Source organism: Canis aureus, chromosome 19, assembly GCF_053574225.1.
Source record: "Canis aureus isolate CA01 chromosome 19, VMU_Caureus_v.1.0, whole genome shotgun sequence".
Classification (NCBI taxonomy): Eukaryota; Metazoa; Chordata; class Mammalia; order Carnivora; family Canidae; genus Canis; species Canis aureus.
Genome location: NC_135629.1, coordinates 25,437,900 through 25,460,573, shown reverse-complemented (window position 1 = coordinate 25,460,573; position 22,674 = coordinate 25,437,900). Strand labels below are relative to the sequence as shown.

Sequence of the window (22,674 nt, the reverse complement as noted above, 5' to 3'; positions counted from 1 at the left end):
AAAAATAAAACAGTACCCCCCACACACACACCCAAACAAAACAACACACAAAGAAAATTCCCAAAGTGCTTTCTCCAATTCAAATCTGACCTTTGGCTACCAAGAACTGACTTTATTAATGTGCCTTTTCTTTTTGACACACTTATTTTCCAATTGGTATTGTCATCAAGTATAAAATTCTTGAATGCCTTTGCTTTGTTACAAGTAATTTGTCAATGCTTGATAAATAATTTCTCTTTAGAGTCAGTGTGTTTATTTCTAAGTAAAATCTTCAGCTCTAATTACCTGGCTGATTTAAGGGAGAGGATGCTTTTTTTTCTGGTCAGGGGTACTTGGAGGTTCACAGCAGGGCAGTGAGAGCTACAGTAAACACACAGCTGCTCTGGATCTCAAAGTCGATCAGTCATTTTTTAAAGAAGTTTTCAAAAGACAACTTAGATTTCTCCATAAGCCTAGAGTTTCCAAGTTCGAAAACTACCACTTCTTTCCCTTCCTTTTTACCCATTGTCTTCAGATATATTTCTGATGAGACCAATATCAAGTATAAGAGTACAAACCCCAAACCTTGCTTCTTTTATAACCAGTGACTCCAAAACTTATCATATATGTCTGCAGCATCTCAATCAAGTAAATTTAAAAAGTGCAGTTTTATGAGATGCAGGCCAGTATATATCATCATTCTGCCTCTAAAGTCCTTACTCTTTGAAGTACCCTTTTGTATCACGCATAGCACTTGAAGGATACCTTGGAATGCATTCATCTTTGCTGCATATAGATGTTTTCCTAGAAATTGGACCCAATTAACACATAGAAAACCACACTGCATTACATAATATCCATTCTTAGACAAAAGACTGAGGAAAAATTAAAAAATCTCATCTCATAAAGGAAACTTCATTTTATAAACAATCCAGACACATTTTACAAGTTAAGGTACAAATAGGTATGAGGTATATTTTCCTATTATTTGCTTTTTGAAGAGAGGTGAGTGGTAGGGAAATAAATTCTATGAGAAAGAAAGAGAACATTGACAAGTGAGGCAGCAAAGACATAATTTTGTCACAATGATGCTAAGAGTAGAGTTAAAAATCCTAGAGCCTCTAAAATGATATTGTGCCAAAATAGGTACATATAATATGTGATATTTACTGTGTGCTTGGCATTTTATGTGGTTTATTTCATATCATCTTCATATCAGTCTCACGATTCAGGCTCTGCTTCTCAGTCCCATTTTACAAATAAACAGACTAATAAATATAATTTAATGAGGGCCATTCACCAGTAAATGGTGATGCTGGAGGTCAAACCAGGTGCCCACTTGGACAACGTGGTCAATAAAGGTTCTAAATTCACATGGTCTGAGCTTTTTGGAGTTACAGATTAGGAGAATAATAACAATTCTGATATAAAGAGTGGCCATTCCCAGGCGGAAAAGCAAAATACTTGCAAGAAAAGATCAGCAGGAACTAGGTGATAATACAAAATTTGCTAGTACTGAACATTATCATCAACTAGCATGTGGCCACATGGACATCATACTCAAATAGTTGAAGCATGCAGGCTCCCATATCTCTAATAAGAGAAGGCATGATGATGTGGCAAGAACCTTTCTCAGTCACACGGGTTAAAGCTCTCATCACTTTTTAAAAGGAGTATCTTAAAATTGATCTTCAAAACTCACTGTATGGTATTTGTAGTTGTGAAAAATAATCAGGCTCAGATTGGCTCCATGATCAACGTTCTCATTCCATAGTAGGATTTGGTCAGTGCCATCTAACATTTTTGTTATCATTTTTAGATTCTGGATAAAGAATCACACCTTCCACAGAGTACTATTGCAAGTAGTTACTCAGGATGAGCTATGTACTCATTCATTCATCAACTATTTATTAAGAACCTACCACATGCCAGACACTAGGTATGAGAGCATGGAAGAAAACAAAACAAACAATAAATAAAAATCATTCTAGTCAAGGAGACAGAAATGAACAAATGAGCAGACATACAACATACATGATGGTGATAGTGTCACAGAAACAATAAAATTGGGGAGGGAGATAAGGAGCACTGTTTTGTTTGTCTTACAATTTTAAACAGTGTGGTCAAGGAAGAATAGTAGTTATAATAGTAATAACAGTAGTTCTTACCATTTCATTATTATAGGCATTAATGTAGCTAACATTTATTGAGTGCTTACTATGTTCCAGGCTCCTTTAATTCATATGGCATTTAATCATAAATCTCACAGATAAGGAAAAAGACCAAAAAAAAAAATCACACAACTTGTTCAAATCACACAGCTATTAAGAAAAAGATGCAGATATTCTGAGTCAGTGTTCAAGTTCTTAATCCCACCAGAATGCTTCTTTTTGGGTATCCTTACTATATTCTATAAATATCTACATAAGAGACAACACTGAGTGGACCCTGCCAACCTAATTTTCTAGTCCTGGTTTATTTCATCCATGGCAATATAAAGATTACTTGTTTATTTTCCAGTAGTAACTCTTTAAATATACTTATTATATGGAATAGATTCAGTTAATTGGAATTATGGTTTATTTATATGTGTAGAATATGTATCTCCTCTACATTAAAATATTTATAGCAACTGAAAAAATTTAGTGCAAAACGGACTATTTGGAAGAATTATAAATTATAAATAGGTGAATTTTTAGTGGGCTGTGCATAGAAAAACAAACAAAAATAAATCAATTAATGATAAAAATCAAATAAGTTTCATTTGAAAGGGCAGGGGTGCAGGCAATATCGGGCATTTGAAATGAACTCATTACTACTATTAGAAATTGAGTTTGGCTATACATTTTCTTGCAGCTCATACAGACAATCACACTAGGTTACATAATATTCATTTTCCCTTTTTGGACAAAAGATGGCAGAAAAGTTTCCATGAGAGAAACTCTTTCTTGCAACTGAATTCTTTTAAAAGTTCATGGGCTAAGAGTAAAGAATATCTTCAACTTTGCAGGAGGCACAGACTCCTGCAAGAAAGATTTTTACCAAGCTTCTATAATAAATGAGAGCATAAATTAAATTGGCATTTCTGGGGGGAACCAACTGAGATAATATGATCCAGGTATTCTGTGTGCTGCATACCTAATTTAATAATGGGGTAAAGGATGGCAAATTGGATAGTTAACATTTCCATGGGTTCTTCCCCAAACTATCAATTACAGTAAGCCAAGTTTTGGCATGTGCTATATCAAAATCAGTCTCATGACTAGCAACATTTTTCTACGTTTAGTATAATCATTCTACATTTTATTCAGACAATTGCAACAACATATAGCCACACCGGTAGGATCGGGATGCACAGAACAAAGCTTATGTGTTCCCAATTTTATAAATAAAAATACCAAGTGTAAGCAAAGTGACAGAATCACAAAACTTCCATGAAATCAGCTCTACTGCTTATTGATAGAGAAAGGAAACAAGGAACAACTTTGGACACTGCTATAGCTCAGAGCAGGATCTCTCCTCAGATCCCAGTATAAGGAGAAGCAGCTGTGACTTGCAGCTGACTGCTATTTCAGAACCAAGGACAGCAGCAGACATCCCTTCCACGAGGGGGCAGAGTGGTCATTGGAAATGTTTATCAGCTGAACCTGAGTCTCCAAATAGGCAGAAGACTAGTTCAATTTCCTTAGTCTCAGGGTGAGCAGCCAGGGGCCAAGAGCCCATATTTTCCCTAGATAATAACTTTGGACCCCTTTAAGTGTTTGTATAAGCATTCAGTGGACACCTCAGGTTTTGCAGTTGGTGTCCAGAGTGTCAAAAGGCTAGAAAAAGTACAAAACACCAAATAATAGAGCAGTTTTAGACAATTGTGGCTTGAAACTACTCCCAGCCCTGTACTAATATAGTTTGGTTTTGTATTTACCCGTTGACTCACAGTAATATATAGCCTTTCTAGGGAATTTTTGGAAGTAGCCTTAGCTAGGCTATTCAAAGATCAAGAAGAGGATGTTCTGGAAGAAGTATAACAAAAATTATTAAAAACATGGACTTCAGAGTCCAACAGATCTGGATGTAGACTTGATTCCTTCACTTACTCTCTCTGTGACTTTGGGAAAGTGAATACCTCTCTTTACCTCAATTTCCTCAACTATAAAATAGGAACAAAAATAATGCACTTTTTAGAGGATTGTTATGATGACTGAATAAGTCTCCAAAGTCCTCTGCTTGAGCCCAGCACACAATACTGAATAGATAATAACTACCATGATGATGATGATGATGATGATGATGATGATGATGATTCTGTTTGGTGAAGAAAAAGAAATAATAACCTCAATGTTGATTAATTTACAGTACTTAAAATAGTTTATACTTCTCAAATAAATGAAATGCATATAACTATTCATTGGTTCATTTACTCACTCGTTTATTTGCTAAGCATTTATTAAGCATCTACTGTGTGCCAGGCAAGGTGAATATGAAAGTTATAATTAAGAGAGATCACAAATATTCTGGCATGTGGTAAGGATTATGTCAGTCAAAACAATGACATACATCATTTATGTAGAAGGTTCAAAAGCTTGTATATGCTTTGTCATACTTAAAAAAAAAATTTCCTCCAAAGCAATGCATAGTGCTTTAGATAGTTTTTGCTCTGCCAGCCTGGATCTCTGAAAGAGAATGATGACAATGTGGAGGAGAGACTCTAGTTGACCTTTGATGGACATAAAATGTGCACAAAAAAGTCAACTGATCTTTAAGTCATTTAGATTTAGGGTCATTTACTACCTCAACATAAACCTAACCTATCTGTATGATGCAAAGCTGTTGCCTTAAAGCAACTGAGGAAGGGAGGAAGCAAACAGGTAAGCAACCCTCTAAGCTATAGTGTAAATGCTAATATAAGAACAAAATGTTATGGAGCAGAAGCCAAAGCTAACTTTGTGATATGATGTCAAGGAGACTTTTAAAAAGAAAGTGACATTTTCTTAGACTTGAAAGGGTAAGTATGACCCTTTTTTGTAGAGAAATACCCAGTGAGGGTACAATGTGGAACTCCACTCTTAGTAGAGGAGACACCATTTGAATAGACACAGTGAAGCCAAGGAAATGCAAGGCTTTGGGGGAAGGGGAATGTTAATTATCTGTGCTGTAACACTGCAAGGGACATTGAGAAAGAGGGAAGGGATGGGCAGAGAGTAAATTTACATTTTAATAACCCAGTGATGATATCACACTAGATACCAACTCAGATGGCATATTGAATAATATTTTGCTTAAATTCTACTTTTGACTAATAGCCACAGACAAGAGGTATAAAAAACTATGAATTATGTAATTTGGTCAAAACAATGTTGGACTGGAAATCAGAAACTCTGGCTGCTAATATAGGCTGTATTACTCACTAGGGGACACTTGAACACATCCCTTATCTTCTCTAGATTTCAGTAACCTCATTAGTAAAGCCAGTGGCATGGCATAGATCATTACTGTTCCTTTCCAACATTAAAAGTGTATGTTTTTAAAGCACATTTGAAAACTTAAGTGAAATTGTTGAACTTCTTGAAGGGGTTCCAATTTTCAAAAAAATAAGGCTATTGGCATGATTATAAATGGAGAGCTATTGGCTTGCTGTCACTAAAACCAACACAGACTGGATCACAGTCTGTGGCAGACCCTGTTGGGCTCCCAGCCATTTCTCCTTGGACATTACCATTGTAGCTCACCCTTAAATTACAATGGCCTGAGTGCCTCCTCTGGTGACTAGGACCTCACTGGATAGAATGGAAGTCCAGGGGATTAATGTCCTGTGGGAACAATCATCAAAAGGAGTGTTGTCATTTGGTATATAAAAGCCCAAGTTCCCTTCTGTTCAAGTGGAATAATCTGAGGCTGGAGACTATCAGAGTTTCTCAGCTGGATTAAGTTCCCGTAACTCACAATGATAACTGGTCTGGTAACACACATTTTATTTGCTGCCTCCCCTTTGCTGTATCACTCTTCACCCATCTACTTGGATTTTTTTGATTCATTACTTTTTAAAAAAAGATTTTATTTATTTATTTATTTATTTATTTATTTATTTATTTATTTATTTATTTATGAGAGACACAGAGAATGAGAGAGAGAGAGAGGCAGAGACACAGGCAGAGGGAGAAGCGGGCTCCATGCAGGGAGCCTGATGTGGGACTTGATCCTGGGTCTCCAGGATCACACTCAGGGCTAAAGGTGGCACTAAATCACTAAGCCACTGGGGCTGCCCTTTGATTCACTTCTTAAATAAACCACCTGCACTTGAATCCTTGTCTCTGGATCTGCTTCAAAGGACGTCTAAGAAAAATGCTAGCACACACATGCCTGCACTTCTACACTCTTTTTTTATCAATTATTTTTCCAATTGGTATAAATTTACATTCCAGTCTTGGGTGCAAGTATAAACACATTTTAGTTAATTAAATCAGGCTCTGAACCCTAATTATTATTTGGACATCCCTGTTGCTTCCACTACCTCAGTAGACTGATGCAAACACGAAACCTTGGAGAAAGACTTCCTGCCTTTACCCACCTTGGTGGTCACTTAAATAAATGCTCATTATGACCTTCAGAATGACTCAAAGATGAGTAAGTAACACCACTCCCTTTTTTTTTTAATATTTATTTATTATTTATGATAGACATAGAGAGAGAGAGAGGCAGAGACACAGGAGGAGGGAGAAGCAGGCTCCATCCCGGGAGCCCGACGTGGGACTCGATCCCGGGACTCCAGGATCGCGTCCTGGGCCAAAGGCAGGCGCTAAACCACTGAGCCACCCAGGGATCCCCACCACTCCCTTTTATGCCAAACAGAAGCATGGAAATTTTTGCAGTTGTTCATAAATCATGGAACTTGGTGGCCATACCACTTCTTGGTCACTCTGGAAACCATTATTTTTTTCTTCTGTGGGAAGCCCTGTTCTGGTTCAGGGGACTCAACCTGGCCCCATGCTTCAATTTTCAATGCTTACATCCATTTCCTCTGACTTTGAAGTGATTCACCTCACTCTTCCATAAGGTCTAAACTGTGTCCTTCAGTTTGAATGTATGAGTTTGTATTGAGTATGTTTTGTGTATGTGTGTGTGTGCATGTGTCCGAGAAAGACAGAGACAGGGAGAGGGTAACCTAATTCATCTGAAAACTCAATAATGTTTTCTTTTTCCTAGAGAGAAGAAAGAAAATATCTATCCTTCCTGATAGTCTACAGGTCCCCAAAAGTAAAGAAAGTAATCAGTGTCAGGTTGTCTGGCTGTTCATGCTGTTAAAATAACTCATCATATTAACCTCTAAAAGTTTAGAGAATTCCATGTATATGGAGCTGGCAGGGATAGAGAGAAAAGACAGAGAAAAGGGGGTTATCTCCTCTTAGGACAGACAAGAGCTTTCTAAATTGTGACTTTTTTTTTTTTTTTTTTGGTGAGAGAAGCTCAAATCTTCAAGGAGTAGCAATCCTTTAAACATTTAAATTGTAAGTAGGCTATCTATTTCTTTATATGGTGATCTTGGGGGAGAGAACCATGATACAGGAACAGTAGGTAATATGGACCAGGTACTTTTGATGGCTATGCCACTTTCTGATAATAATATACATATATTTTTAGTAGGTGTAACTAAGCTTCATATATTAACTCTAGTCACTGATATGGCCACTTTAATAAACACACTGGATACAGATTCCTTTCAGATGAAAGAGAAGAAGGCTTCTTAGGGGGGGAAAAAGAGTCTAATAAGGATCTTTCATTTTCAGTTAGTCAACCTGTTTTCTCTATGCTCTGTAATACATAGCTTCAATGCAGAACCAAAGGGCCACATATCTGAAAAAGGGTAAACTGATATACCCGAACACAGATAATCAGTTCTGTTCACCGGACCAGACTGCAAATGTCAGAGCCACAAATTTGATCTCTATCAAATGTATTCATTTCCAGCTGATCTCCGATCACATTTCCTATCAGTTCCCTAATGACCATCTTCCTAAAGCTTCCCAAGAGTTAACCAGTTATGTGTCTAGTTATCAATTCAAATATTACCACCAAAAACCCCCAACAAAACTGTTAAACAACAAATTCAGCTAAGGATGGAATGGAACAGGAAATAAGTGAGTAGCTAAAATATTTTTTATTGGAAGGATGAGGTTATAAGTGATTTACTCACTGGTTGGGCGATTCATGGGATTCTGCTGAGTTACTTATGAACATAATCTGATTCTAGTTGTTATGGCAACATACAAGAAAAAAGTAGAAAAAATTCACGATTAAATTTTTCTTGAAATAATCCAAAATATTAGCTGTTAAGTATGAGAATTCTGTAGAAAATGTTATTTAAACTCTTTCTCAGAGCTGCGACTGGGTTGCAAGGGATGTCTGCCTGCAGCTATTCGGGCAGTATAATCCCCTCCTGAGATGAGAGCAGAAAAGTGATGAACATTTGAAGAAAAATAGAAGTCTTGCTTTGCCCTCAGGACAGTTCTTTCCTACTCCCCCCTCTATTAATATGCAAGGCGTGAAACATTAAATGTCACATCCATGTCATACTCTAATGCCTATGCACTGAAGAATCAGAGTGTAGAATTCTTTGCCAACATGACTTGGGCTTAAAAAAAAAATCCATTAACCAGAAGAAAAAAGGTCAAAAACATAATTCTTAGTTTTCCTTCAAATTTTCTACCAAAATGAGGACAAATTGGAAAAAAAAATTCCCAGGCTTTTAAGACACCATTTTCTCAATTTTCTAGTGGAAGATAGTGCCCTGAATAAAGAAGTCATGAAAAAGCATCAAACTCTCTTTTATCATTCCTGAATAAAAACTTATAGCTTCATCCAGGAAAGGAAACACATAAAACTTTTTAGGGAGAGAAGCCACTGTTGGATGTTCCTTTAAAATATTTTTTTATTGCTATTGTTTTTCAGAGGAGAGGACTGTTATTTTTCTCCCAACTACGCACTTGATGATGGTACTAAGAGAGAAAGAATGTGAACCACTGATTGTTATTTCTACTGCCAGCAAAACAGAACTCTGTCAATAATGGACCACCATTACCTAACTCTGCAGCTCTCTTGCACATGACTCTCGAATCTTTATTTCTTGCATTGATAGAACTCAATTGACTTTAGTGGCTGAGAGTTTATATGCGTATTTGAACAAGACTGATTTTCCCAATGGCTTGCCAAAGACTGTCTGTAACCATCAGCATTCCTGTCTGCAGGCTGCTAGGTGGAATTAATATGTACTTCTGTCCATTTCTTGGCAGCTATGAGTCATCAAGGTCACCCCAAAAACACTTCTAGTCTCACATATCAGTACATAGGCTTTGGTGTAAGTAGGACGCCAGAGTTGTCGGGTGCTGCTCTGTGCTCAGGGGATATGTAAGTACTCAGTTGTTCTGAATTTGTGGTAGAAGACATACCTTTTGGATTAGCTTTCCTCCGATCTGCTACTCTATAACTCATCTGTTTCATCCTTCTTAATGAGGAAAAAATTAACTTCTTAAATTCCACACTAGTGGTTTCCATTTTTCTCTGTGTATACATCACATGTTCAAATACAAGCGTCCCTGAAGTGAGCAATGACTTATTATAGGAGGACAATGTTCTGTGGCTTCAGGACATCTATCTGAGATTTTGCATTTTTTCTTGTGGTCACCCTCAGACCTTGTCTTCTTAAGTAAAACTATTTACTGCCCTGACTGATTGGAAATCAGGTCCTGGGAATGCAGTGGGGGAACAAACAGACACAGTCCCTGTCCTCATTTAGTCCATGTCCTGGGGATGGAGACAGGCGTTAGGCAGATAATTATGCAAACTATTTAGCTCTATCATAATAGATTGAGTGGAGAGAGACAAAACAAGCAACAAACAAATTTAAATACTATTATAGATAAATGTTTTCTCTCTTTCCTCTCCTTCATTTTTTCCTTTAAAGAGCTTGGGGGAAAGCGATCAGTATATTCTGTTCACATTACCAATCAGCAACTGTTAAATACCCTGACAACACCAGATGTCGACTCTGAAATGAAAGGCATCTGGTCTAGTGCAGGAGAAACAGCACGTGCAAGCATGGGCCCGGGCTCTAAAATCTGCTCTGAAACACCTTGTTGGGTTTCGGGGAATTTTAGGACAAAACTAGCAACTGGTGCTCCATCAGCCTGTGCCCTCTGGGGATTTCCTGTGGCTTCAAAGTGCTCCCAGAGACAGAAGTTTCTCTTGTTGCCTTTATCAACACAGGATGTTCACCAAAGCCAGCACTGTGCCCTTCTGACCACAGCACGGCTGCTGATTTTCTTGGTAAGGCAAAGAGCGGAAATGATATTTGAAGCCCTTGCCAACCACAAGAGGATTTGTGAACCTTGGAGAGAAAAATAAGCAACTTTGAAGAGCCAGGGGAAAAAAGTACTGGGTAGAGAATCAGGAGACCCAACTTTTTGCCCTGGCTCCATTACTAAAAATTTGCTCAGAAATGGTGGGCAGTCCATTTTATATCTCCCTGGGCCTCCTCCATTAGTGAATGAGCTGGTTAGATCATCTCTAAGACAGGCAGGGTAATGAAGTAACAAGAGGATTTGGGGGAGAGGCAGATATGGATTTGCATCGCTGCTTTCCCAATTCACTAGATGAGTAACTTAGGAGGTTATTTAGTTCCTCAACATCTTGGTTTCCTCTTCTGAAAAATGGACATGATTATCCCTACTTCATAGGGCTGTTTTCAGGGTATGAGTATTAAATAAAGTGCTTATCACAGTGCCTAGCTAAGTGCTAAGTGTTAACTATTAAGCTTTTAAGAAAATTCATATAATTGCTTTGTAATTAAGGTAAATTAATACTTTTTAAGATAAATCAATATTTATATAACATTTCATAAAAGAGGTACCTATAACAAGGATGCTGAAAAAGTCTATTTATGTTTGTAGTTATAAGGGGTGTGTGTGTGTGTGTAAATGTATGCATGGGTATACAAAAACACTTGTTTATTTAAGTACAATATAGTTTTCAATGCTTAAAGCATAACTGGAGGTAGGAGAGGTCTTCTGATCTATAATTAAAAGCATTCTCCTGAATGTGTGTAAAAGTATAAACCTTTCTTCAGAAAGCATATTGAGTCATGGAAAGATGGAAAATGAAATATTAAAACTTGTTTTAAATTACATTATGTGTTACCATTTATGAAATCTATAGTATGGGGGCTTTTGTCAAATAAGGATGCTCTGTTTGTGGTATCATCAGTTGAAAAATAAAAACAAGTGTCTTGGAGATGTGTGTCGGTCTTTATATGCAGCAGAGAAGTTTGTTACTATTTGAAAATATTAAGATGGCATTATTTCCTCAACCAGTGGTCTTGGTTATGAAATTTGGTTGGTTCATGTCCTTTTCTATCTACTTTGAAACTTTAGTGATAAAAAGGTAGCATATGGATTTGATTTTCCAATAAATTGCAGCTTTGTTTATACATATTTTGCTCACATATGGTCAGTGAGTCCTTTCTCCTCCTGCATGTATACCACTGACAAACACAGCACAGGGCTGTTGATCAATCAAGCCAGGGGATTCTGAAAAGGCCAGTGCCATCCTGTACACTGCCTTCCCTCTCCTTGCCTAATGGGCATCCCAATTCTGAAACACATTTCCACAAGGCCCCGGTAGATAATGCCCTGAACCACTGCCTAGGGGAACCTTCATCCCTGGTAAGCATGACTTCTCCAAGAAGCCTGATGGTCATTTTACTTCACATGCCATCTTTCACGAGATTTCATTTGCCATCCTGTGGGGATGTAACTACCTCACTGATGACCTCTACCTATCTCCCACCCCTGCCTTCAAAAAACCAAACCAAACCCAGAAATGATTTTCTTGAAAAGGTCACAATTACAGACTATTGCTCAGGACAGACTTTCTCTTTTCATTTAGCTTGTCCAAGAAAACCACATGGCTGACGCCCATATGTATAAGACAAGGAAAGACAGGAACTGAACTCCAAAGCATAAGCAATTGTCAGCTGTCCACTAATTACTATTACTGTTTGCAAGTGTGTAGTATGTTCCAGGTACTGGTAACTGTGCCCTTTGCACGGATTATTTTATTTAATCCCCTCAGGGATCCAGGAGGTGGGCACCATTATTCTGCTGGGGAATGAGGTTCAGAGAGATTAAGAGACTTGCCCATGGGAGCCTAGCTATGAATTGAAGGAAGGGGGATAGAAACCAGGAAGTTGTGCCAGTGAGGTCCATACCATTAGTCGCTCCGCAAGTTTTATAAGACACAGTTACATAAGCCACCAATCACTGGGTGATCATCCTGCATTGGAAGAATTTTCCTAATGATTGCAAGGCTAATGGAGTAGTACAACAGTGATTAAGAGAACAGGCTCTTCTTGAGTCAGAGTGCTCAGTGTCTGTTTCTTACTAAACTACTTCTTATCCGTATGGCTTTGGGTAAGGTACTTAACCTCTCTGACCTCAGTGTCCTACCATTCCAAAATGGAAAAACGATAGAAGCTTCTTCCAAGGATGTTCGTGAGGATTAAACATGATAAAACAGAGCACATACTTAGTATAGTGCCATGTGCCAGATGCTCAATAAACAAGACTGATTATCAAGTATTATTATTCAATAAAATCAGGATTCAATATTTGATTGTTTAAGCAGACATTGAGATATCTTTGTTTGGGCGCAGGCTGTGGAGAGGAGAGAGGGCAGTTGCTTGCAAGGACAGAAAAAGGCAAAGTTCTTGGAAAACAGGTGCTCGAGCCAGCAGCTTCAGCTGAACTCATCACACAGCTTCCAGCCCAGTGGAATTACTATGTTTTCACTTTCCTATTAAGGATTCACATCTGGATATAAAGTTCAAATGCAGACTTTGTCAGAACAAGGGCGCACAGGAGCTGCTTCCGCAGATATCTTGGCTGCTGCTCATGGTGCCCGGGTTTTATGTCTCTTGTTTTCCTCTGAATTATTTATCCTGAGCATCTGTGTTACATTATCTTTACGTAACGCCACAACAGAAATGGGAGAACGGATGCTCCCTTCTCGTTCACCCACTGACAGCAAGTGCATCCCGCAGCTTCCAGGTGTCTCTCCCTCCTTTATCCACTCACTTATCCAGCCATCTCCCTGTCAAGCAGGGCACATCCCTTCTCTTTGGAGGCTGAGTGAAGCCAGTCTCCAGTCAGCTCGGGGATGACAGACGGTCCCAGCTCTGCCTAAAGATAAGGCCAATCGATCTTTTCCAAGAGCTCCACAGCGGCTCTGATTGCCTAACCAGCTTGTACTGCAGACTGAATTTTGTTTTTCAGCCACTAAAATATAAATTCCTTCTGCATGCTTGCTAGAATCCCATGACCCAGCCTGAGCAGGAAACTTTTTGGAGACCATGACTATTTGACAAGCTAGTTCAGAGGGTCACATCTAGAGGTTTCTACAACAAGACTAAAAACACTAGTAACAATTAAACAACTATTATTTATTAGGCAGTTAATATATGCTAGGAACTAAGTCACATGCTTAGTGTGATTAATTCATTTAAATTATGCTACAGGGATCCCTGGGTGACTCAGCGGTTTAACGCCTGCCTTTGGCCCAGGGCGTGATCCTGGAGTCCCGGGATCGAGTCCCATGTCGGGCTCCCAGCATGGAGCCTGCTTCTCCCTCTGCCTGTGTCTCTGCCTCTCTCTCTCTCTCTGTGTCTATCATAAATAAATAAATAAATAAATAAATAAATAAATAAATAAATCTTAAAAAAAAATAAAATAAATTATGCTACAACTCCATGGGACAGGTATCTTATCTTCACTTTAAACAAATGGAAGAAAATGAGGCTCATGGAAGTGACTTGTCCACATTCACCATTGAGTAGGCAGCAGAGCTAAGATTCAACCCCAAATCTCAGACCATGCTCTTTCTTACTTTTGGATTAGTGTTTGCATACTATGTCTTTTGTCATCCTTTTAATTTTAACTGGTCTGTGTCTTTATATTTGAAATAATTTCCTTGTAAGCAGCATGTGGCTGAATCTCCAATTTAATCCCATTTAGTAATTTCTAAATTTCAATCAGAATGTTTAGGCCACTTAAATTTAATATGATTATCAATATGTTAAATTTTATTATTTATTTTCTATTCATCTGATGTGTTCTTTGTTCCATTTTTACTATTTCCTAGCCTTCTTTTGAATTGACTGTGGTTTATTTTTTTATTTATTTTTATTTTTTTAAATTTTATTTATTTATGATAGTCATACAGAGAGAGAGAGAGGCAGAGACACAGGCAGAGGGAGAAGCAGGCTCCATGCACCGGGAGCCCGACGTGGGATTCGATCCCGGGTCTCCAGGATCGCGCCCTGGGCCAAAGGCAGGCTCCAAACCGCTGCGCCACCCAGGGATCCCGACTGTGGTTTATTTTATATCTTACTATTAGCTTATTAGCTCTTCCTCTTTACTTTTTATTGGTTGCTCTAGAACTGACAATATATATTTATCAGACTCTGCCTTCAAAAATATTATATTGCTTCATACATTTTAGCAGAAAATATCCATTTTTTCTGTCTTTTATACTTTTTTAAAAAAAGATTTTATTTACTTATTCATGAGAGACACAGAGAGAGGCAGAGACACAGGAAGAGGGAGAATCAGGCTCCCTGAGGGGCGCCCGATGCGGGACTCTATCCCAGGTCTCTGGGATCATGACCTGAGCCAAAGGCAGACGCTCAGCCACTGAGCCACCCAGATGCCCCTGTCTTTTATACTTTTATTATATATTTTACTTCTACATAGTCTATAAACCCAATAACAGGTTATTCTATTTGTGTCAAGTATTCAAATACTCTTTTAAAACTTTAAAAAATAAGAAAAAACTTTTATATTTATCCACATATTTAACATTTTTTGTGTTCTTCCTTTCTTTTTTCAGTTCCACACTCCTACTTGGTATTATTTTTTTTTGCCTGAAAGAACAACTTAAGGTTATAGTAAAAGACATGGGGTTCCATGGTCTGCCTGTGGCTATTCCTATGAAGCAATCGAGTCCCATTGTCACCACCAGGGGTTACTGAGTGGCAGGTGAGGTGGACCAGGTAGAAGCAGACAGCTTAGCCACAGCTGCATGCACAGTCATAAACTGGAAACCTTGGCCAAAATCTAGGATGGATCCTGGAAAAGAGAAAAGGTGTCCATCAGAAAATCCAGTTCAGCATCTTTTGAGTTTTCTTGCCTGTGAACAGTCCTTTAGATGAGATTGAGCTCAACATTGCAACAACATTTTAGGAGTCTCTTTCTATCCTAACCTATATTTTAATGCCTTTTTGAGACAGTTGATTGAAAAGTGGAAGATGCTTCCAGCCAGCTGAGTCTTTACATTAGCTAGGGACCCAAAGAATGGGGATGTGTCTTCCATACAGAAACTACCGATCAGTACTCTAAGGACCAAAAACCAGTACAACCTTGGGAACACTGTTCAGTGGTGATCATAATGCATAGAAACTGGGTCTGGAGCCATGGCCTAGCTCCAAGAGCTAGTGATGATTATGATGGATAATAAGGATAAGTAACACTAAGGGAGGATCAGTTAGGTCAAGAAACAATCTAAGAGGTTTACCGGCAGATTCAGTTAATACTGATAACTGGGCTCAGCACCTCCTATGATTTGTGATTATTCCCACCTCCCTGCACAGAGAATTTAAATATCTTGTTCATGGTCATATAGCTATTAAGTGTTAGAAGTAGGATTTTAACCATGGAAGTTTGGTCTTAGAGTCCACACTTTTAAACACTACTATGGAATATTCCTAAGCAAGATGGAACTTCCCAGGTTGCCCAAAGCTGCTTTGCTTCCTTCTTCATATTCTCCAGCATCTTGAGTTTCTCTTCCTACTGACTTCCAGGAAGTAGTGTTTCACTTGGTTCCACTTGGTCTAAAAAAAGATCTCATCTACTTGGAGGGACAGGAAGTCCACCAAGGCTCAATGCTTCAAGGTCTTAGTTTTGGGTTCTCCATGTTGGTCAAGACTTTTGAGATCTCTTTTCATGGGCGTGTGTAGGAAGGACATATGTATATGGAAGTTCATGTTTCTTTTGTTTTCCCACCACACAGGCCACGAAGCTGCAGGCTGTAGAAACTTCTGGTCCAGCTAAGCTTTCAGTGCTCCAGTAGCTAAGCCCTTAAAATGAGAGATACTTGTAGTTTAAGACTTATCAAAATAGGCACAACTTGTAGAAATTGAGTTTCTGCAGAAAGCAGCAATCACAAAAAGACATGGCTCCTAGGGATGTGGAACCTAAATTAAACAGGCCATAATTTTAATTGACGTAGCATTCGTAGAGCAGAGGCCTGGGGTATTATCCTTAAAAAAGATTTCCCTGATAGTAGCTGAGTGGTCCTAGAGGACCCTTGAATCATTACATGCAGAAGCAGAGGCTAATGTGTCTAGAGACGGAGTACCTTTACACAAATAGGGCAGAGATCCCAGTCCTTGATGATATAAAGCTTACAGCTGCAACTTATCTAGAACCGGTCCTGGGGAAGTCTTGGGGTTTGAACTGTGGAGGCTAGGGCCAAGACTTGCTTCCAGAGAGGGCATGAAATGTCCTACATGAAAAGAAAAAAGGGATGCTAAGATCCCACTTTCCTTTGGTTGCTAAACATCTTCTTTCTCCATGGGGACTGCCTGCAGCTCAACCCAGTGATATCCCAATTAGGGGCACCTGGGTGGCTCAGTGGTTGAGTGTCTGCCTTTGGATCAGGTTGTAATCCTGGGGTCTTGGGATCAAGTCCTGCATCAGGCTCCCTGCAGGGAGCCTGCTTCTTCCTCTGCCTCTCTCTCTGTGTTTCTCATGAATAAATAAATAAAATCAGAAAGAAAGAAAGAAAGAAAGAAAGAAAGAAAGAAAGAAAGAAAGAAAGAAAGAAAGAAAGAAAGAAAAAAGAAAGAAAGAATCTCACCACCCACAACACTCTGCCTGTAATATCAAATGAAAAGGTGATCTTTGAGGTGACTGGAATGGCATAAGGAGTTCATGGGGAAGGAGAAAAGGTGTGCCATCTGGCACACTGTTAATATGGGCAATTCTGCTGCTCCTTAGCCAGTATCTTTATTCCAAGATCTCTGTCCAAGGCATCATATGCTGAATTAGGATTCTATAAAATTTTCCAACAGGGAGGAAATACAACCTACAGATAAGCAGCTATCTGAACTTGGGCACAAGGGCCAGCACTTGTCATTAACCAACCACCTTACTACCTATGATTCATACACCTTTCTGAGACGATGGGAAAGGAGAAGGCAGAAAAAATGGGATAATGTTTATTCTGTCGTTGTTAGCCTCACGAGACCATCTGATGCTCTTATGTTATATTTTTTTAAATTCGGTTTCTGTTACTCTGATGTAATCTTACCTCTTATAATGAGAATTTTTTTTTTTAATGAATGATACATGATGTAGGATTTGAATAATCATGATTGGTGACCAAGATCAGTAAGAGTCACCAATAGAGCCCCTTGACTTAGATAAGAAGGGCCCCAGCTCTGTGGCGCTTGCTTTAGAGACCTTGCATACCAAAACACTAAAAAATAATTTTTTAAAGAACACATGAGCCTTTTGCCACTCAGGATCCAGCCTAATGCAACAAGGCAGCATTGTCCATTAACTTTAACCCTCTACTCTTGTGGCTCAGCCTGTTGGGTTTGGGGAAAGGCTTCTTCACACTCACTGTGGACTCAAAACAAAAAGTGGTTACCTCCAAATATTGTCAAGACGTGTGGGTAGTAGCTATGGAATGTGGAGAGGTTTTGTGAGGTAGAACTTAATTAAAATAAAAGGCAATTTAACTCATAGAAATCTTTCTGTCAGATGGTGAGAATAAACAGATTCTTCCCCCCAAAAGTACCATTTTCCATTAGGGTTGAATGTCCATTTTTCTGAATATTCTTGATTTTTCCAACTTACAGTTTTAGAGATATACACAAATTAGTATGGTATTCACAGCAATTGCATGTGGCAGGTGAAGAATATTGTACAATATTAAGTTATCTATACTATTCCTAAATGTTTAAGTATGTTGGTCTACTCCAGATACATCACCCATGAACTGTGTCACTGATGCTTTATGTTGCCAACTAGGTGGGTATTGAAACCTATATTGCAAACAGTATTATTTTTATAAATAGAGACTAGATAATTTGATTGAAATAAAACACAGTAAAACTTTGGTTTTTAAAAATAATTGAGTTGCAATTTATCATTTTAATCAATATTTGGCTCCTAATTTTAACAAATACTTCTGGATAATTAAGAAAAATAACTTTTTGCATGCATTTGAAAATTACTTTTAGTCCAATTTTTTAATATTTAATTTAATTTGCATTCCTGATTAAGTATATTAAAAATATAAGCAGATTGCATGATATTGCATTTTTGATCCTTTAGATGACTGTCAACAGAATATAAGTGAAAATGATGATTATAAAATATAATTAATAATTCTGCTGAAATGAAGGCCAGAAAAATAACGCTTGCAATAAATATGTGATCATTTAAGAACTGTCCTTATTTTATTACTCCTTTAAACATCAACCATCTTAATAACAGACCACCCAGAACAGCACTCAATATTAATTAAACTATAAGTCATATGAAAGATACACATATTTTTGAATTTGCATAATGAAGACTTATTTGCCAAGGTAGGAAAATAGATTACATTTTATTTAAGAGTTTGTTAGACTGATTTATAACTTTTAAACATTTAAAGTACTCTATGCGGGCTTCCATTTATTCTCTTGTCCCACACCCCACAAATATTAGGGTCACAAATGAGGAGAACAAGAATTCTTCCAAACTCACAATTTGTGACACATGTCTCTTGAGAAGTGACCGTGATCACCCTCTGAAACAACTATTTGCAGTGCTGTCCCCTACACTCACCCTTAGGCAAAAGCTTTTAACTTTATATCAGTAGTGCCATTTTTACAGTCAAAAAGTTGTAGACCTTGATCTACATATCATTTAACCTTGACAAATTCAAAGGAATTTAGTTTTTGCAACTAACACTAGAGAATCCAGTTCACACACCTTGAAAAGCCTCAAGGATCTATACGGCTGCTGCCTTCCTCAGACCAAACACGATTTCTATCCCCTTCTCCTCATTTTCCACTCTGGACCTTTATCTTTCTTCGCCTCCTTTTAACATCAACATTTCCCTGCTCTGTCTGCCATTCCTCCCAGGTTTGCTCTCAGCCTGGCATGAAGGCTTCCCTGTGTCCTGAGTGATCTCTTTGAGTCTCCTGCTATGGGAAGGAGCAAGCACAGACCCTTTTCTTGGAACAGAAAGGCACTGATAACTCCAGTCTCAAGGAAGTAAGTGCCCAAAGGCATGAGGTGAATTGTACAGATATGAGCTTCTTTTGCTGTAAGATGACTGTTGAGGACAGAGGTGTGAAGAATCCCAATTATGTGTACTTCCTTGGGATAAGTTACTGGGATCACAATAATAAAACAGTTTGGAATTATGTAAAAGCTGGATAATTTATATATGATGTTTATTATTCTCTTTTTTTTAAATTTAAATTTTGTTAGTTAACATACAGTGCAATATCAGTTTCTGGAGTAGAATTCAGTGATTCATCACTTACATACAATATCCAATGCTCCTCACAACAAGTGTCCTCTTTAGTACCCATCCCCCATCTAACCCATCCCCCACCCACATCCCTCCATCAGCCCTCAGTTTGTTGTTCTCTGTCATGTTTGTGGCTTGTTTCCCTCTATCCCATTTCCTTTTCCCCCCTTCCCATATGTTTATCCATTTATTTTTGCTGTAGTTTTTCCTCAATCCATTTCAGGCAAGTAAGTGTTTTTTTTTTTTTTTTTCTTATGCTGAGGAATTTTGCAGGGCCAAATAAGAAATGGCAGAAAGATGACTCTCTTCCCTTTCTCTTTTGAAAGTTTGAGCTCATGGAAAATAAGATGTTAGGTATTTCTAGGGAGGGTGAGGGTGAAATAGCAGTTTTTGAGGACAGCAAGAAAAGAAGAGTTTTGGTTTCTTTTGTTTTTGTTTTTTTCCCAATCCCTAGACTGGGATGGAAGCTAGAAGGCCCCATGAGCAAAGGCACCGCATGCCTTGCCGCATGACAGTTTCTTACAGACAGCCCCAGAGCCTTTGAGGCATGACGTTCAGTTTACTTATCATCAGGTACCCTTAACAGAACTGAATCCTAACTTTGGGATTGCCATTCTTGCCTGTGTCCCCCAAATATGACAGCATAATTGTTGGTTTTAAGTGACTTTATGAGTATAGACAAATACTCTGAGAATCTAAGAAGTTCTAATAAAGATAGGACTGAAATTCCACTCCAGTAGAATGATGGCTTATGGTTAAATATAATTTTTTTTGTTTTTTTTTTTTTTTAGAAATTTAATTTTGGAATACCTTTAGATTTACAGAAAAATTACAAAGATAATATAGAGAGTGCCCATATATACCCTATCCAGTTTCCATTTTGCTGCCATCTTACATTACAATGGAACATTTGTCCAAACTAAGAAATAGACATTGGTACACCACTGTTACTGAACTCCAAACTTAATCTAGATTTCACCAGTTGTCCCACTAATATCTTCTTTCTGTTCCAGGACCCAACCCAAGGTACTGCATTGCATTTGTTTTCATGTCTTCTCCATCTCCTCTGATCCATGAGAGTTTCTCAGTTTTCATGACCTTGACAGTCTTGAGGAGTGCTGGTCAGGTATTTTGTAGGAAGTCCTCCAGTGGGGCTTTTCTAACGTTTTTCTTATGATTAGATTGGGATTATGGGCTTTTGGAACAAATACCACAGAAGGCAAGTGCCCTTCTCATCACATCGTATCAGGGGTGTAAAGTTCTTTTTTTTTTTTTTTAAATAAAGAAAATGGACAATTCTTACACATTAGAATTTGTAGATGAAGATTCATATGGATTTGTAGATGAAGATTCATTGCTATTTATACATTCAGATATAAAAGGAGTTTAGATCACCACCTAAGAGAATCATTATTTTAATTATTACAATCGAAGAAGAATTTAACAGCTCCTGCAGTTCTTCTAGGATGGTAAACATTTTCATCAAAGCTCTGAACAGACCTTTTTATGTGTTCCACTGTGATTCTGAGACTATTTAGATAGGATTTCTTAAGTATTTGAGGAAGCCTGCTGAAATCTTGTCAAAAACAACTTCCTTACTTTCTATACTATTAATGGCTCTTATGGCCAAATAAAATCAGTTTTATCTAAGTCTTCAGGAAAAAGGAAAAAAAAAAGTATATAAACCACAAACATACCATGCATCAGAGGCTCAAAACATCATTCTCTCTTTGCAGTTTTTAGGATACAGGAACTTGTTCATAATAACATAGGAGTTCTAATTGTGTGGAAAAAAATTTAAGATTCATTATGAAAGCCATGAGAAGGACATTAACCAAGGTTATTAAAAAAACAATTATTCCTTACCTCCTTTTCACTACAACTTTCAGCCCTCAGCATCATCCAGGTCACCATGCAGGCATTAATCAAAATGTTTCCTTTAGTGTTGCTAGAAATTCTGACCCATGGAAAATGATTTATGGTCCCTTCCCAGAGATCAGATGTCTGTCTCTTAGAGAAGATGAACATGTGACCAGGGCAGAGAGCATTCACAAGGCTAAGCAACTGTTCAGCAACAGGTGCACATCTGTTCGCATCAGGATGACACCCCACCTTTGTCACACTTCCTTACTATTATAAAAGAGTTCCTATGTGTTGACATATGTCTCTTTCAATGGATGTATAGAAATCTAGGGAATTTACAGAACAGGTGTTAGCTTAATTATTATTTCAAATAGTAATATTCTGCTCACAAGAAATGCTAGGACTGATAGTGTTCAAGCAGACAAGTTTTGGTGTGTAATAATAGAGTCAGAGTGAGAAAGAAGGTTAAAAAGGCTGCAATTACTCATAGTTCAGGGTGTCCCACAGAACAGTGATTCAGTATACTCTTGGTCAGTTTGGCAGCAAGGATATCATCTTTTGTATTTCTCTGCCAAACGAACACTGAAGTATCACCCTGCTCTCTCCTCCACTGGGAGTCAGAACTTTGTTTACCCTCTGGCGGAGTCTCTTCCAATAATATCTTTTCCACTGCTTATCTTTTTATTCACAAGGAATAGTTTGATAGTAATTTAAAGGAGAATAAAGTAAGGGATGTGTGCCATGGTTAAAACACTCAGTGAAACATCAAAATGCAAGATACATTGCAGTGTCAGGTCAATGGGTGGAAGAGCTTGGGTAGAGCTATGAAGACAAGAAATCTTAAGAACAGGGAGGAGAAATTCTGAAAGATATATGTACCCCTATGTTTATTGCAGCATTATTTACAATAAACAAAAATGGAAGTAACCCAAGTATTCACTGAAAGAAGAATGGATATACAATGGACTATCACTCAGTCATAAAAAAAGAATGAGATCCTGCCCTTTGTGACAATATGAATGGACCTAGAGGGCATTATGCTAAGTGAAATAAGACAGAAAGAGAAAGACAAACACTGTACAATTTATGTGGAAACTGAATAACAAAACAAATGAACAAACAAAAAAAGACAAACAGACTCTTAAATACAGAGAACAAACTGATGGTTGCCAGGGGTGGGGGGGAGTGGGCAAAATA

The 22,674-nt window shown here is 38.0% G+C and overlaps 1 protein-coding gene across 1 annotated transcript in view; it reads left to right on the top strand.

Moving 5' to 3' along the window:
* The window catches only part of KBTBD8 (kelch repeat and BTB domain containing 8), a 113,887-nt gene extending 102,638 nt beyond the window's left edge, over positions 1-11,249 (top strand). Inside the window, exon 9 of the transcript XR_013357686.1 lies at positions 8,923-11,249. The gene's annotated coding sequence lies outside the window, so the exon portion shown is untranslated. The remainder of the gene's footprint in view (positions 1-8,922) is intronic.
* Positions 11,250-22,674: the final 11,425 nt, after the last annotated feature.